Genomic DNA, 12,500 nt, shown 5'->3' on the forward strand with positions numbered 1-12,500 from the left:
CATTTTTTGGAAATCAGACTCATGCTGAAAGCAAAGCTGACACACTTTTCGTGAAAATCAAAACCCCATCCAGGAAAGGTTCTTGCATCCTAGTTTCTGCAACTGTCTATCGGTGAGGGGATTGAAGCGAGCAGGGCTCCTGGCCCCTCCCCGACAAAGCCCTGATGAAGGCCTGACAAAGGCCTATTCGCCTTGCCCTGACGGGCCTTGGTCCCAGCAGGCCACCGAGCACAGCACCTCAGCCTATTAGAGTGAGGTTTCAGGATCTCTCTCATCCTGTAAACCAACATACTGAAGAAGGTGAAACGTGTGGCTGCGCTTCTCACATGCTGAAGCAGCAGCAGCCCTTTCCCTGAAGCAAAGTTCCTTCATTCCTCCCTCCCATAACCCTTAGCAGGGGATTTATGGTAATTGAGTTGAGTTTCCAAACTGGCCCTTCCTTCCTTCCTTCCCATATCTGCCAGCTCGAGAAGGCTTGTTTTGTTGCACCTGGGAAGTAAAGTATCTATTTGCGAGAGAGAGAGAATGAGAGAGAGAGACAGAGAGAGAGAGACAGAGAGAGAAGGGGAAGGGGTGTTGGCAGTTAGGGTGTGAGCTAGAGAAATGAGGCCTGTCTGCAAAAGGCCATGGGATGGGAGTGCGTGGTTGCAGGTTGTTTGGCTTTGTAAGGCCTACTGCCCGCTTCACTCGAAACTGGGTCTAGGGTTGTCGGTTTGTAGGCTGTAAAAGCCCAGAAAAGCTCTTGTTCTCCAACCAGCAGAGTGGCGCAGCGGAAGCGTGCTGGGCCCATAACCCAGAGGTCGATGGATCGAAACCATCCTCTGCTAACTTTTTTCAAATTATGTTTTTGTGTCATGGCATTAGGGCACAAAGAGCTGTAAGTGCCTGGATGCAATGTCATTCCTTGAACTTGCTGCCTCGTTCCACTCTTGCGCTAAATAGGAGAGGGTCCCAGCCCAGCCAACAAAATGTACTGTTCAATCAAACCAAACTTAAAACCAAGCTCCTTTTTTAAGGGGTCCCGGGGAAATGTTGGGCTGACCGGCAAGACCTCATGATGCGAACTGCTTCTGCGTCAAACGCAAGCTTTTTTCATTCCCAGCCAATGACTTATTCTTATTTCTAAGGGCCGCTCCATCAGATAGCCCAGACAGGCAGGCGTTGGTGGTATAGTGGTGAGCATAGCTGCCTTCCAAGCAGTTGACCCGGGTTCGATTCCCGGCCAATGCAGATCAAATCTTTAAATTGTTCAAAATGCATTTTTTGGAAATCAGACTCATGCTGAAAGCAAAGCTGACACACTTTTCGTGAAAATCAAAACCCCATCCAGGAAAGGTTCTTGCATCCTAGTTTCTGCAACTGTCTATCGGTGAGGGGATTGAAGCGAGCAGGGCTCCTGGCCCCTCCCCGACAAAGCCCTGACGAAGGCCTGACAAAGGCCTATTCGCCTTGCCCTGACGGGCCTTGGTCCCAGCAGGCCACCGAGCACAGCACCTCAGCCTATTAGAGTGAGGTTTCAGGATCTCTCTCATCCTGTAAACCAACATACTGAAGAAGGTGAAACGTGTGGCTGCGCTCCTCACATGCTGAAGCAGCAGCAGCCCTTTCCCTGAAGCAAAGTTCCTTCATTCCTCCCTCCCATAACCCTTAGCAGGGGATTTATGGTAATTGAGTTGAGTTTCCAAACTGGCCCTTCCTTCCTTCCTTCCCATATCTGCCAGCTCGAGAAGGCTTGTTTTGTTGCACCTGGGAAGTAAAGTATCTATTTGCGAGAGAGAGAGAATGAGAGAGAGAGACAGAGAGAGAGAGACAGAGAGAGAAGGGGAAGGGGTGTTGGCAGTTAGGGTGTGAGCTAGAGAAATGAGGCCTGTCTGCAAAAGGCCATGGGATGGGAGTGCGTGGTTGCAGGTTGTTTGGCTTTGTAAGGCCTACTGCCCGCTTCACTCGAAACTGGGTCTAGGGTTGTCGGTTTGTAGGCTGTAAAAGCCCAGAAAAGCTCTTGTTCTCCAACCAGCAGAGTGGCGCAGCGGAAACGTGCTGGGCCCATAACCCAGAGGTCGATGGATCGAAACCATCCTCTGCTAACTTTTTTCAAAGTATGTTTTTGTGTCATGGCATTAGGGCACAAAGAGCTGTAAGTGCCTGGATGCAATGTCATTCCTTGAACTTGCTGCCTCGTTCCACTCTTGCGCTAAATAGGAGAGGGTCCCAGCCCAGCCAACAAAATGTACTGTTCAATCAAACCAAACTTAAAACCAAGCTCCTTTTTTAAGGGGTCCCGGGGAAATGTTGGGCTGACCGGCAAGACCTCATGATGCGAACTGCTTCTGCGTCAAACGCAAGCTTTTTTCATTCCCAGCCAATGACTTATTCTTATTTCTAAGGGCCGCTCCATCAGATAGCCCAGACAGGCAGGCGTTGGTGGTATAGTGGTGAGCATAGCTGCCTTCCAAGCAGTTGACCCGGGTTCTATTCCCGGCCAACGCAGATCAAATCTTTAAATTGTTCAAAATGCATTTTTTGGAAATCAGACTCATGCTGAAAGCAAAGCTGACACACTTTTCGTGAAAATCAAAACCCCATCCAGGAAAGGTTCTTGCATCCTAGTTTCTGCAACTGTCTATCGGTGAGGGGATTGAAGCGAGCAGGGCTCCTGGCCCCTCCCCGACAAAGCCCTGACGAAGGCCTGACAAAGGCCTATTCGCCTTGCCCTGACGGGCCTTGGTCCCAGCAGGCCACCGAGCACAGCACCTCAGCCTATTAGAGTGAGGTTTCAGGATCTCTCTCATCCTGTAAACCAACATACTGAAGAAGGTGAAACGTGTGGCTGCGCTCCTCACATGCTGAAGCAGCAGCAGCCCTTTCCCTGAAGCAAAGTTCCTTCATTCCTCCCTCCCATAACCCTTAGCAGGGGATTTATGGTAATTGAGTTGAGTTTCCAAACTGGCCCTTCCTTCCTTCCTTCCCATATCTGCCAGCTCGAGAAGGCTTGTTTTGTTGCACCTGGGAAGTAAAGTATCTATTTGCGAGAGAGAGAGAATGAGAGAGAGAGACAGAGAGAGAGAGACAGAGAGAGAAGGGGAAGGGGTGTTGGCAGTTAGGGTGTGAGCTAGAGAAATGAGGCCTGTCTGCAAAAGGCCATGGGATGGGAGTGCGTGGTTGCAGGTTGTTTGGCTTTGTAAGGCCTACTGCCCGCTTCACTCGAAACTGGGTCTAGGGTTGTCGGTTTGTAGGCTGTAAAAGCCCAGAAAAGCTCTTGTTCTCCAACCAGCAGAGTGGCGCAGCGGAAGCGTGCTGGGCCCATAACCCAGAGGTCGATGGATCGAAACCATCCTCTGCTAACTTTTTTCAAATTATGTTTTTGTGTCATGGCATTAGGGCACAAAGAGCTGTAAGTGCCTGGATGCAATGTCATTCCTTGAACTTGCTGCCTCGTTCCACTCTTGCGCTAAATAGGAGAGGGTCCCAGCCCAGCCAACAAAATGTACTGTTCAATCAAACCAAACTTAAAACCAAGCTCCTTTTTTAAGGGGTCCCGGGGAAATGTTGGGCTGACCGGCAAGACCTCATGATGCGAACTGCTTCTGCGTCAAACGCAAGCTTTTTTCATTCCCAGCCAATGACTTATTCTTATTTCTAAGGGCCGCTCCATCAGATAGCCCAGACAGGCAGGCGTTGGTGGTATAGTGGTGAGCATAGCTGCCTTCCAAGCAGTTGACCTGGGTTCGATTCCCTGCCAACGCAGATCAAATCTTTAAATTGTTCAAAATGCATTTTTTGGAAATCAGACTCATGCTGAAAGCAAAGCTGACACACTTTTCGTGAAAATCAAAACCCCATCCAGGAAAGGTTCTTGCATCCTAGTTTCTGCAACTGTCTATCGGTGAGGGGATTGAAGCGAGCAGGGCTCCTGGCCCCTCCCCGACAAAGCCCTGACGAAGGCCTGACAAAGGCCTATTCGCCTTGCCCTGACGGGCCTTGGTCCCAGCAGGCCACCGAGCACAGCACCTCAGCCTATTAGAGTGAGGTTTCAGGATCTCTCTCATCCTGTAAACCAACATACTGAAGAAGGTGAAACGTGTGGCTGCGCTCCTCACATGCTGAAGCAGCAGCAGCCCTTTCCCTGAAGCAAAGTTCCTTCATTCCTCCCTCCCATAACCCTTAGCAGGGGATTTATGGTAATTGAGTTGAGTTTCCAAACTGGCCCTTCCTTCCTTCCTTCCCATATCTGCCAGCTCGAGAAGGCTTGTTTTGTTGCACCTGGGAAGTAAAGTATCTATTTGCGAGAGAGAGAGAATGAGAGAGAGAGACAGAGAGAGAGAGACAGAGAGAGAAGGGGAAGGGGTGTTGGCAGTTAGGGTGTGAGCTAGAGATATGAGGCCTGTCTGCAAAAGGCCATGGGATGGGAGTGCGTGGTTGCAGGTTGTTTGGCTTTGTAAGGCCTACTGCCCGCTTCACTCGAAACTGGGTCTAGGGTTGTCGGTTTGTAGGCTGTAAAAGCCCAGAAAAGCTCTTGTTCTCCAACCAGCAGAGTGGCGCAGCGGAAGCGTGCTGGGCCCATAACCCAGAAGTTGATGGATCGAAACCATCCTCTGCTAACTTTTTTCAAATTATGTTTTTGTGTCATGGCATTAGGGCAGAAAGAGCTGTAAGTGCCTGGATGCAATGTCATTCCTTGAACTTGCTGCCTCGTTCCACTCTTGCGCTAAATAGGAGAGGGTCCCAGCCCAGCCAACAAAATGTACTGTTCAATCAAACCAAACTTAAAACCAAGCTCCTTTTTTAAGGGGTCCCGGGGAAATGTTGGGCTGACCGGCAAGACCTCATGATGCGAACTGCTTCTGCGTCAAACGCAAGCTTTTTTCATTCCCAGCCAATGACTTATTCTTATTTCTAAGGGCCGCTCCATCAGATAGCCCAGACAGGCAGGCGTTGGTGGTATAGTGGTGAGCATAGCTGCCTTCCAAGCAGTTGACCCGGGTTCTATTCCCGGCCAACGCAGATCAAATCTTTAAATTGTTCAAAATGCATTTTTTGGAAATCAGACTCATGCTGAAAGCAAAGCTGACACACTTTTCGTGAAAATCAAAACCCCATCCAGGAAAGGTTCTTGCATCCTAGTTTCTGCAACTGTCTATCGGTGAGGGGATTGAAGCGAGCAGGGCTCCTGGCCCCTCCCCGACAAAGCCCTGACGAAGGCCTGACAAAGGCCTATTCGCCTTGCCCTGACGGGCCTTGGTCCCAGCAGGCCACCGAGCACAGCACCTCAGCCTATTAGAGTGAGGTTTCAGGATCTCTCTCATCCTGTAAACCAACATACTGAAGAAGGTGAAACGTGTGGCTGCGCTCCTCACATGCTGAAGCAGCAGCAGCCCTTTCCCTGAAGCAAAGTTCCTTCATTCCTCCCTCCCATAACCCTTAGCAGGGGATTTATGGTAATTGAGTTGAGTTTCCAAACTGGCCCTTCCTTCCTTCCTTCCTTCCCATATCTGCCAGCTCGAGAAGGCTTGTTTTGTTGCACCTGGGAAGTAAAGTATCTATTTGCGAGAGAGAGAGAATGAGAGAGAGAGACAGAGAGAGAGAGACAGAGAGAGAAGGGGAAGGGGTGTTGGCAGTTAGGGTGTGAGCTAGAGAAATGAGGCCTGTCTGCAAAAGGCCATGGGATGGGAGTGCGTGGTTGCAGGTTGTTTGGCTTTGTAAGGCCTACTGCCCGCTTCACTCGAAACTGGGTCTAGGGTTGTCGGTTTGTAGGCTGTAAAAGCCCAGAAAAGCTCTTGTTCTCCAACCAGCAGAGTGGCGCAGCGGAAGCGTGCTGGGCCCATAACCCAGAGGTCGATGGATCGAAACCATCCTCTGCTAACTTTTTTCAAATTATGTTTTTGTGTCATGGCATTAGGGCACAAAGAGCTGTAAGTGCCTGGATGCAATGTCATTCCTTGAACTTGCTGCCTCGTTCCACTCTTGCGCTAAATAGGAGAGGGTCCCAGCCCAGCCAACAAAATGTACTGTTCAATCAAACCAAACTTAAAACCAAGCTCCTTTTTTAAGGGGTCCCGGGGAAATGTTGGGCTGACCGGCAAGACCTCATGATGCGAACTGCTTCTGCGTCAAACGCAAGCTTTTTTCATTCCCAGCCAATGACTTATTCTTATTTCTAAGGGCCGCTCCATCAGATAGCCCAGACAGGCAGGCGTTGGTGGTATAGTGGTGAGCATAGCTGCCTTCCAAGCAGTTGACCCGGGTTCGATTCCCGGCCAACGCAGATCAAATCTTTAAATTGTTCAAAATGCATTTTTTGGAAATCAGACTCATGCTGAAAGCAAAGCTGACACACTTTTCGTGAAAATCAAAACCCCATCCAGGAAAGGTTCTTGCATCCTAGTTTCTGCAACTGTCTATCGGTGAGGGGATTGAAGCGAGCAGGGCTCCTGGCCCCTCCCCGACAAAGCCCTGACGAAGGCCTGACAAAGGCCTATTCGCCTTGCCCTGACGGGCCTTGGTCCCAGCAGGCCACCGAGCACAGCACCTCAGCCTATTAGAGTGAGGTTTCAGGATCTCTCTCATCCTGTAAACCAACATACTGAAGAAGGTGAAACGTGTGGCTGCGCTCCTCACATGCTGAAGCAGCAGCAGCCCTTTCCCTGAAGCAAAGTTCCTTCATTCCTCCCTCCCATAACCCTTAGCAGGGGATTTATGGTAATTGAGTTGAGTTTCCAAACTGGCCCTTCCTTCCTTCCTTCCCATATCTGCCAGCTCGAGAAGGCTTGTTTTGTTGCACCTGGGAAGTAAAGTATCTATTTGCGAGAGAGAGAGAATGAGAGAGAGAGACAGAGAGAGAGAGACAGAGAGAGAAGGGGAAGGGGTGTTGGCAGTTAGGGTGTGAGCTAGAGAAATGAGGCCTGTCTGCAAAAGGCCATGGGATGGGAGTGCGTGGTTGCAGGTTGTTTGGCTTTGTAAGGCCTACTGCCCGCTTCACTCGAAACTGGGTCTAGGGTTGTCGGTTTGTAGGCTGTAAAAGCCCAGAAAAGCTCCTGTTCTCCAACCAGCAGAGTGGCGCAGCGGAAGCGTGCTGGGCCCATAACCCAGAGGTCGATGGATCGAAACCATCCTCTGCTAACTTTTTTCAAATTATGTTTTTGTGTCATGGCATTAGGGCACAAAGAGCTGTAAGTGCCTGGATGCAATGTCATTCCTTGAACTTGCTGCCTCGTTCCACTCTTGCGCTAAATAGGAGAGGGTCCCAGCCCAGCCAACAAAATGTACTGTTCAATCAAACCAAACTTAAAACCAAGCTCCTTTTTTAAGGGGTCCCGGGGAAATGTTGGGCTGACCGGCAAGACCTCATGATGCGAACTGCTTCTGCGTCAAACGCAAGCTTTTTTCATTCCCAGCCAATGCCTTATTCTTATTTCTAAGGGCCGCTCCATCAGATAGCCCAGACAGGCAGGCGTTGGTGGTATAGTGGTGAGCATAGCTGCCTTCCAAGCAGTTGACCTGGGTTCGATTCCCTGCCAACGCAGATCAAATCTTTAAATTGTTCAAAATGCATTTTTTGGAAATCAGACTCATGCTGAAAGCAAAGCTGACACACTTTTCGTGAAAATCAAAACCCCATCCAGGAAAGGTTCTTGCATCCTAGTTTCTGCAACTGTCTATCGGTGAGGGGATTGAAGCGAGCAGGGCTCCTGGCCCCTCCCCGACAAAGCCCTGACGAAGGCCTGACAAAGGCCTATTCGCCTTGCCCTGACGGGGCTTGGTCCCAGCAGGCCACCGAGCACAGCACCTCAGCCTATTAGAGTGAGGTTTCAGGATCTCTCTCATCCTGTAAACCAACATACTGAAGAAGGTGAAACGTGTGGCTGCGCTCCTCACATGCTGAAGCAGCAGCAGCCCTTTCCCTGAAGCAAAGTTCCTTCATTCCTCCCTCCCATAACCCTTAGCAGGGGATTTATGGTAATTGAGTTGAGTTTCCAAACTGGCCCTTCCTTCCTTCCTTCCCATATCTGCCAGCTCGAGAAGGCTTGTTTTGTTGCACCTGGGAAGTAAAGTATCTATTTGCGAGAGAGAGAGAATGAGAGAGAGAGACAGAGAGAGAGAGACAGAGAGAGAAGGGGAAGGGGTGTTGGCAGTTAGGGTGTGAGCTAGAGAAATGAGGCCTGTCTGCAAAAGGCCATGGGATGGGAGTGCGTGGTTGCAGGTTGTTTGGCTTTGTAAGGCCTACTGCCCGCTTCACTCGAAACTGGGTCTAGGGTTGTCGGTTTGTAGGCTGTAAAAGCCCAGAAAAGCTCTTGTTCTCCAACCAGCAGAGTGGCGCAGCGGAAGCGTGCTGGGCCCATAACACAGAGGTCGATGGATCGAAACCATCCTCTGCTAACTTTTTTCAAATTATGTTTTTGTGTCATGGCATTAGGGCACAAAGAGCTGTAAGTGCCTGGATGCAATGTCATTCCTTGAACTTGCTGCCTCGTTCCACTCTTGCGCTAAATAGGAGAGGGTCCCAGCCCAGCCAACAAAATGCACTGTTCAATCAAACCAAACTTAAAACCAAGCTCCTTTTTTAAGGGGTCCCGGGGAAATGTTGGGCTGACCGGCAAGACCTCATGATGCGAACTGCTTCTGCGTCAAACGCAAGCTTTTTTCATTCCCAGCCAATGACTTATTCTTATTTCTAAAGGCCGCTCCATCAGATAGCCCAGACAGGCAGGCGTTGGTGGTATAGTGGTGAGCATAGCTGCCTTCCAAGCAGTTGACCCGGGGCCAACGCAGATCAAATCTTTAAATTGTTCAAAATGCATTTTTTGGAAATCAGACTCATGCTGAAAGCAAAGCTGACACACTTTTCGTGAAAATCAAAACCCCATCCAGGAAAGGTTCTTGCATCCTAGTTTCTGCAACTGTCTATCGGTGAGGGGATTGAAGCGAGCAGGGCTCCTGGCCCCTCCCCGACAAAGCCCTGACGAAGGCCTGACAAAGGCCTATTCGCCTTGCCCTGACGGGCCTTGGTCCCAGCAGGCCACCGAGCACAGCACCTCAGCCTGTTAGAGTGAGGTTTCAGGATCTCTCTCATCCTGTAAACCAACATACTGAAGAAGGTGAAACGTGTGGCTGCGCTCCTCACATGCTGAAGCAGCAGCAGCCCTTTCCCTGAAGCAAAGTTCCTTCATTCCTCCCTCCCATAACCCTTAGCAGGGGATTTATGGTAATTGAGTTGAGTTTCCAAACTGGCCCTTCCTTCCTTCCTTCCCATATCTGCCAGCTCGAGAAGGCTTGTTTTGTTGCACCTGGGAAGTAAAGTATCTATTTGCGAGAGAGAGAGAATGAGAGAGAGAGACAGAGAGAGAGAGACAGAGAGAGAAGGGGAAGGGGTGTTGGCAGTTAGGGTGTGAGCTAGAGAAATGAGGCCTGTCTGCAAAAGGCCATGGGATGGGAGTGCGTGGTTGCAGGTTGTTTGGCTTTGTAAGGCCTACTGCCCGCTTCACTCGAAACTGGGTCTAGGGTTGTCGGTTTGTAGGCTGTAAAAGCCCAGAAAAGCTCTTGTTCTCCAACCAGCAGAGTGGCGCAGCGGAAGCGTGCTGGGCCCATAACCCAGAGGTCGATGGATCGAAACCATCCTCTGCTAACTTTTTTCAAATTATGTTTTTGTGTCATGGCATTAGGGCACAAAGAGCTGTAAGTGCCTGGATGCAATGTCATTCCTTGAACTTGCTGCCTCGTTCCACTCTTGCGCTAAATAGGAGAGGGTCCCAGCCCAGCCAACAAAATGTACTGTTCAATCAAACCAAACTTAAAACCAAGCTCCTTTTTTAAGGGGTCCCGGGGAAATGTTGGGCTGACCGGCAAGACCTCATGATGCGAACTGCTTCTGCGTCAAACGCAAGCTTTTTTCATTCCCAGCCAATGACTTATTCTTATTTCTAAGGGCCGCTCCATCAGATAGCCCAGACAGGCAGGCGTTGGTGGTATAGTGGTGAGCATAGCTGCCTTCCAAGCAGTTGACCCGGGTTCTATTCCCGGCCAACGCAGATCAAATCTTTAAATTGTTCAAAATGCATTTTTTGGAAATCAGACTCATGCTGAAAGCAAAGCTGACACTCTTTTCGTGAAAATCAAAACCCCATCCAGGAAAGGTTCTTGCATCCTAGTTTCTGCAACTGTCTATCGGTGAGGGGATTGAAGCGAGCAGGGCTCCTGGCCCCTCCCCGACAAAGCCCTGACGAAGGCCTGACAAAGGCCTATTCGCCTTGCCCTGACGGGCCTTGGTCCCAGCAGGCCACCGAGCACAGCACCTCAGCCTATTAGAGTGAGGTTTCAGGATCTCTCTCATCCTGTAAACCAACATACTGAAGAAGGTGAAACGTGTGGCTGCGCTCCTCACATGCTGAAGCAGCAGCAGCCCTTTCCCTGAAGCAAAGTTCCTTCATTCCTCCCTCCCATAACCCTTAGCAGGGGATTTATGGTAATTGAGTTGAGTTTCCAAACTGGCCCTTCCTTCCTTCCTTCCCATATCTGCCAGCTCGAGAAGGCTTGTTTTGTTGCACCTGGGAAGTAAAGTATCTATTTGCGAGAGAGAGAGAATGAGAGAGAGAGACAGAGAGAGAGAGACAGAGAGAGAAGGGGAAGGGGTGTTGGCAGTTAGGGTGTGAGCTAGAGAAATGAGGCCTGTCTGCAAAAGGCCATGGGATGGGAGTGCGTGGTTGCAGGTTGTTTGACTTTGTAAGGCCTACTGCCCGCTTCACTCGAAACTGGGTCTAGGGTTGTCGGTTTGTAGGCTGTAAAAGCCCAGAAAAGCTCTTGTTCTCCAACCAGCAGAGTGGCGCAGCGGAAGCGTGCTGGGCCCATAACCCAGAGGTCGATGGATCGAAACCATCCTCTGCTAACTTTTTTCAAATTATGTTTTTGTGTCATGGCATTAGGGCACAAAGAGCTGTAAGTGCCTGGATGCAATGTCATTCCTTGAACTTGCTGCCTCGTTCCACTCTTGCGCTAAATAGGAGAGGGTCCCAGCCCAGCCAACAAAATGTACTGTTCAATCAAACCAAACTTAAAACCAAGCTCCTTTTTTAAGGGGTCCCGGGGAAATGTTGGGCTGACCGGCAAGACCTCATGATGCGAACTGCTTCTGCGTCAAACGCAAGCTTTTTTCATTCCCAGCCAATGACTTATTCTTATTTCTAAGGGCCGCTCCATCAGATAGCCCAGACAGGCAAGCGTTGGTGGTATAGTGGTGAGCATAGCTGCCTTCCAAGCAGTTGACCCGGGTTCGATTCCCGGCCAACGCAGATCAAATCTTTAAATTGTTCAAAATGCATTTTTTGGAAATCAGACTCATGCTGAAAGCAAAGCTGACACACTTTTCGTGAAAATCAAAACCCCATCCAGGAAAGGTTCTTGCATCCTAGTTTCTGCAACTGTCTATCGGTGAGGGGATTGAAGCGAGCAGGGCTCCTGGCCCCTCCCCGACAAAGCCCTGACGAAGGCCTGACAAAGGCCTATTCGCCTTGCCCTGACGGGCCTTGGTCCCAGCAGGCCACCGAGCACAGCACCTCAGCCTATTAGAGTGAGGTTTCAGGATCTCTCTCATCCTGTAAACCAACATACTGAAGAAGGTGAAACGTGTGGCTGCGCTCCTCACATGCTGAAGCAGCAGCAGCCCTTTCCCTGAAGCAAAGTTCCTTCATTCCTCCCTCCCATAACCCTTAGCAGGGGATTTATGGTAATTGAGTTGAGTTTCCAAACTGGCCCTTCCTTCCTTCCTTCCCATATCTGCCAGCTCGAGAAGGCTTGTTTTGTTGCACCTGGGAAGTAAAGTATCTATTTGCGAGAGAGAGAGAATGAGAGAGAGAGACAGAGAGAGAGAGACAGAGAGAGAAGGGGAAGGGGTGTTGGCAGTTAGGGTGTGAGCTAGAGAAATGAGGCCTGTCTGCAAAAGGCCATGGGATGGGAGTGCGTGGTTGCAGGTTGTTTGGCTTTGTAAGGCCTACTGCCCGCTTCACTCGAAACTGGGTCTAGGGTTGTCGGTTTGTAGGCTGTAAAAGCCCAGAAAAGCTCTTGTTCTCCAACCAGCAGAGTGGCGCAGCGGAAGCGTGCTGGGCCCATAACCCAGAGGTCGATGGATCGAAACCATCCTCTGCTAACTTTTTTCAAATTATGTTTTTGTGTCATGGCATTAGGGCACAAAGAGCTGTAAGTGCCTGGATGCAATGTCATTCCTTGAACTTGCTGCCTCGTTCCACTCTTGCGCTAAATAGGAGAGGGTCCCAGCCCAGCCAACAAAATGTACTGTTCAATCAAACCAAACTTAAAACCAAGCTCCTTTTTTAAGGGGTCCCGGGGAAATGTTGGGCTGACCGGCAAGACCTCATGATGCGAACTGCTTCTGCGTCAAACGCAAGCTTTTTTCATTCCCAGCCAATGACTTATTCTTATTTCTAAGGGCCGCTCCATCAGATAGCCCAGACAGGCAGGCGTTGGTGGTATAGTGGTGAGCATAGCTGCCTTCC

The 12,500-nt window shown here is 50.0% G+C and overlaps 3 non-coding genes across 3 annotated transcripts in view; all 3 read left to right on the forward strand.

Annotated features, from left to right (window-relative positions):
* The first annotated feature begins 6,190 nt into the window (after nucleotides 1–6,190).
* Nucleotides 6,191–6,262, forward strand: TRNAG-UCC (transfer RNA glycine (anticodon UCC)). Its single transcript has one exon. It is a non-coding gene; the product is annotated as a tRNA-Gly (tRNA).
* A 4,945-nt stretch (nucleotides 6,263–11,207) lies between these two features.
* On the forward strand, nucleotides 11,208–11,279 carry TRNAG-UCC (transfer RNA glycine (anticodon UCC)). The gene has a single exon. It is a non-coding gene; the product is annotated as a tRNA-Gly (tRNA).
* Nucleotides 11,280–12,464: 1,185 nt separating this feature from the next.
* The window catches only part of TRNAG-UCC (transfer RNA glycine (anticodon UCC)), a 72-nt gene continuing 36 nt past the window's right edge, over nucleotides 12,465–12,500 (forward strand). The window contains exon 1 of the tRNA in view: nucleotides 12,465–12,500. This exon is cut by the window's right edge and continues 36 nt beyond it. This is a non-coding gene — a tRNA (tRNA-Gly).

The sequence above is a fragment of the Ambystoma mexicanum genome, chromosome 6q (genome assembly GCF_040938575.1).
Source record: "Ambystoma mexicanum isolate Mex_15411 chromosome 6q, UKY_AmexF1_1, whole genome shotgun sequence".
NCBI lineage: Eukaryota > Metazoa > Chordata > Amphibia > Caudata > Ambystomatidae > Ambystoma > Ambystoma mexicanum.